At 46.7% G+C, this 4,559-nt stretch overlaps 1 long non-coding RNA gene across 1 annotated transcript; it reads right to left on the bottom strand.

The window, feature by feature from the left end:
* Positions 1–516: 516 nt before the first annotated feature.
* LOC140916606 (uncharacterized) lies at positions 517–3,737 on the bottom strand. The gene is made up of 3 exons (XR_012160562.1): positions 3,712–3,737; positions 2,484–2,621; positions 517–709 (listed from the first exon to the last, which is right to left on the bottom strand). It is a non-coding gene; the product is annotated as an uncharacterized lncRNA (long non-coding RNA).
* Between the last annotated feature and the right edge of the window lie 822 nt (positions 3,738–4,559).

The following is a 4,559-nucleotide window of genomic DNA, read 5'->3' as shown; positions in this document are numbered from 1 at the left end:
AAGAGTTTTCTTCCTTCTTTTCACTAGGCATGACCCTAAATGGATTTCATGATCATCCTGAAATAATAACTGGCCTTTGTCACGGTGAGTCTCCAGACATGAATGCTGATTGCACAGTTGCCAAGGAATAGCTGACCCGACTGAGCAGAGAAAGCAATTGGGCTACAAGTTAGGCCCATGGACTGAGCCCCGTTGGAGTGCCGATAATCTGCTTTGGCCTTCGTTGTGTAGTTTGAAATTGGCAGATTTGAGGGCAAGTGCGATCACATTTGCCTGATGTGAAATTAAGCACTCGTCTTATGTAGAGGCCAATGACGCTCAACACAAAGCTAGTTTTGTTGTATGTGGCTGACTTAGCCTTGATGTAGAAGCTATTCACAGGCTGAGACGAAATTACACCTCCAAAAATATGGTGATCTTATTATTAATCACTTTTAATTATTATAGTTTTAGTATTACGGTAGTGCCTAGAGGCCTGAGATCAGGCTCCCATTGTGCTAAGCACTGGATCTCCACATAATCAGAGACAGGCTAGTCTCAATGATCTTACCATCTGCCGAGAAGGAAGCACTGTCTTCAGCCCCGTTTTTCAGATGAGGAACAGAGAAATGGAGTGACTTCCACAAGGTCCCCCAGGGAGTCTCTGGACGACCCAGGAATTGAACCTAGACCCATGTCCAGTGGCTTAAGAACAAGAGCAGCTTCCTGTCTAAATAAATAAGAATAAAGCAACTAGTTCATAGTTCAGTGCCCCTTTATGAACAACAGCATCATAGCTACTATCACCCGCACAAACGACAGGTCAGGTCAGCCCAGAGAAGATAGAGTTGGAGAGGAACCAACTTTCCCCCCTAAATTGTGAAGTTATGGCTATCACGTGGGAGGAAACTCGGAAGAATGAAAACACCCCATCTCATCTTGTGTACTTTAAGAGGGCTGCAAGGCAGTGGCAGCGGAGAGAAATGTCCTATGAAAATAATTATCCTAGGTGCCTGAATAGAAGAAAATTAAAAGCATAAACTATAACCAAACATTAAGTTGCTTTTCTTCTACTAATTGAAATAATGTTCTGCCCCCCCCCACCCCCCGCACACACACTATCCCTTTCAGATGCTAATCCCTATCAAACATGGACTTACAATTACAAATTCATAGACATCTTTCCCAGGAGCAGAAATGATTTTGCCCCGTAACCTCTAAGATGAGGTCTTAATAGAAATTCACTAGCAGTAGCTGGTAAAGCTTCATTAGCCAGAGAGAATAGGCAAGGGCAAGCAGCAGTGGTCCCTAACCACTCTAGGGAAAAATTAATTTAAATTACTTTGTAAAGTGACAAGGCCAGATAATGTGTTTCCTTCTTGGATGATTGTTTTCCCACATCCTAATGCGCTTGTAGATTAGGTTGCCTCGCCGGTCTCAGTGGTGGGCCATATTGACATGCCTGTGATTTATTAACAACTGCATCCTCCTGGAAAACTCCGTAACCCATGAGTTGGGAGGAGGTGAGCTGGATGTGTTTGCTTGCATATTTATTATTATTGTCAATTTTGGAGCAATATGCAAGCTGGTGCCCATCTGATGTTATTAAGGGAAGCATTCAGACTGACACAGGTAGCAAACCTCTTGGGGGAAATCCACCTTCAACAGAACCCAGCAGAAGTGACTTTCTCAACTAGGGCTCCCAATCCAGAAGGGCATTTGAGTGTTTTCCTGAACCAGTATTTATAGACCTGAACCAAAGAAGACTGAAGTCAATCGTAAGAGCCCCATTGACTTCAATCAGCTTTGGATCAGGTTTTTTGAAGCCAAATCCTGAGCCATCCCAACTCTTGCTGACTTTGCCGAAGTGCCTAGCCTGGATCTGCTCCTGCTCCCATTCACACCGATGGGAGTTTTGCTGTGGATTTCACTGGGAACCCTTCCATTCCAGTGCATTGTGTGTGTATAAACCACATCGTTTTAAATGGGACACTCAGTGACTGAGATCTACAAATGAAACCACTGAGGACAATGGAGGTTTGGCAAAGGGAAATTGACAGTTGTAATTATTTACAGTGCTTTGCTTTTTCAGGGTTTCAGCTTTTTTGTTTGTTTTTTTTTAAAGCTCTCAACTGTAGCCAGCACTGCATATTATTAACCTGAGAACTGTAGTGCAGAATAGGCTGGCTGGTTAAATCATCAATGGCAACACACAGATAATTCATTAAAGAGACAAAGGTTTCAAAGGGCCTTTCTGCAACTTGGGAGGGACGAATGGGACTGATCATATGGGCTGATTAAATAGGGTGGCTACTGACCCTGGAGTCCTAGGAGACCCCAATGAAGCCTGGAGAGCTACCTGAATTGGAGAAGGAATATATTTATGTATCTGAATCTTTTGTTGGCAGAATTACTTAAACTGCTGGAGTGATTGTTTAACCCTTGGCTTACAGAAAGGATCACGATGGCTGATTAGATAGATAGATAGATAGATAGATTGTCACCAGGACTAGATGCTTCAGAGGAAGGTCTAAGCACCCCCCAGCAGTCAATGACATCACACACACATCTGGGGTGACTTTGAACCGGCATGTTCAGGCTCAGATTGGGCTGATTGCCTTTCATTGCTCATTAGCAACACCCTGTGGACGAGTGAAGGAAAAGCATGGATGAAAATAACACAGCACCGTTCATAAGCGAATGCAACTCCACCACGGCTGAGCGATGGATTTTGACCATGCAGCATTGTTCATCTTCTAAGCATTTTGTAAAACTAATTGGTTAATCCTTCCTACCGCCCAGAGACATGGGCAGGCAACTAAGTATTCTTCTCCTCCTTGTACAGCTAGAGGAACGGAAACACACATGGGTTAAGTGACTTGCTGAAGTCCACAGAGGGTGTGGGTGTCAGAGCCAGGATTAGATCTCAGGAGAGCCATGCTCCCGCGAGACCAGGTCTTTGGCTCCGGGCTGAGACAGGAGTCCCAGCCTATACCCTTCATTCAGAAGGTGACCAAACAAAACGGTTTGCTTGAATCCCCTTGCTCTGATTCTTTGGTATTCTGTCCCTTGGGCTTTAAGTCACTTTTACACGCCCCATATTCTGGGGCTGGGCAGGGCCCTGCTTGGCCACTGGCCTCAGTTGGAGCAGCCTCTTCTCTTGGTCCCCACCAAGCCCTGGAAGCAGAGAATAGCTGCAGCGCAATGTGATCTGACCACACTCCCTCCCCATCCCTGGCCTGCCCTCTGTGTCCCTCTCCCTGTGAATCAGAAGCACCCATTCACTTTGGAGGGGATTTGAAATCCACACCCCCGCTCGCAGTGTCACCAACACTCTCTCCATTTGTAACAGGTTGGACCAAACCCCAGCTCCTAACAGCCCCAGAGCTTCTGAGCTCCATCAAGGATTCAGCTGCAGGAGCCAGACTCCCCAGCAGGGGACCTACTTCCAACCTGCACCATCAGTAATATTAAAAGACTGCCTTGCTTTTCTCAGCCCCCGCCCCCCCCCCCCACACACACACACACCAGGCCCTTCCTGAAAGGCAAACACCCACTGTGGGACAGGAGCCGTTATTCCCACCAATTGCTACAGCCAAGGCACTTCCCTAATTCAGCAGCAGGGAAAACAAAACCCACCCCCTAGCCCCCAAAAAACAGACCCATCGGACACAAGCGAAACCCATCTGATAACCTGCACTTCTATTCAACAAGCTCCAGTTGTTTCCTTACAAGTGTCCTCCAACCCCGGCAAGTGCCTCACAAAAGAGTCACTCTCCTCCTCTGTGGCTGTTAAACAGTCTTATTATTAACCAGTCTACATCTGCTTCGTGGAGACAGCAACCATGCAATTACCATAACAGAGGCCCAGGATTTTGGCCTAGCCGCTTGGCTGTAGCTTTGCAAGAGGCAGGAGGGTTTGCTTGGTTAAAAAAAAAAAAATCTAACAAAAACACAAGAACTTAAGTCACTTTTTTGGCCATAGACCAAGCAAGCAGATGCAGGTACTAAAGGGCGGGGGGGGGGGATGAATCTGAGCACATACATCTCTGCTTCACATAATCACTATGGGCCTCCCATTGTAATGAGGCAGTGAGGAGGAAGCCAGAAATGCTGAATGGATTTCAGATTAACCCAGGGGGAAGTGATTTTTAAAGGTATGCTGGTACAGAAGGAACCATTATCAGGAAGCAGCGGCTGCGTGCCTCTGAAATGTCGAAGGTTCTTGCTCGCTGAGTGGGACTGTCACACGTAGTGAGCCGTGAGAGTGTTGTAGGGCCGGGGGGGCTAACAGCCGGGCACCCCCAGGGGAGGCAGGAAGAGAAAGAGCTGAATAAAGCCGAGAAATGTCATTGTGTCATATGGTCTCTGGGAACAGCCATGCCCTTTACACGGGCGGTGTGAATAGATTTCAAGGACAGAAGTCTGAGACCCCTGAGAGACGCTTTTGCCTGGGATCGAAGAGAAGAGCAGGTCTCCAGGATGGAGAGATCTGCTAATTAAAAAATACACAACAATTGAACACCACCGCCAAGAACAAGGCACTGCCCTATGCCCATTCTTTCCAATTGGAAAATACC

The sequence above is a fragment of the Lepidochelys kempii genome, chromosome 8 (genome assembly GCF_965140265.1).
Source record: "Lepidochelys kempii isolate rLepKem1 chromosome 8, rLepKem1.hap2, whole genome shotgun sequence".
NCBI lineage: Eukaryota > Metazoa > Chordata > Testudines > Cheloniidae > Lepidochelys > Lepidochelys kempii.
The sequence above is the reverse complement of the archived record's forward strand: the minus strand, read 5'-3'. Positions and strand labels throughout refer to the sequence as shown.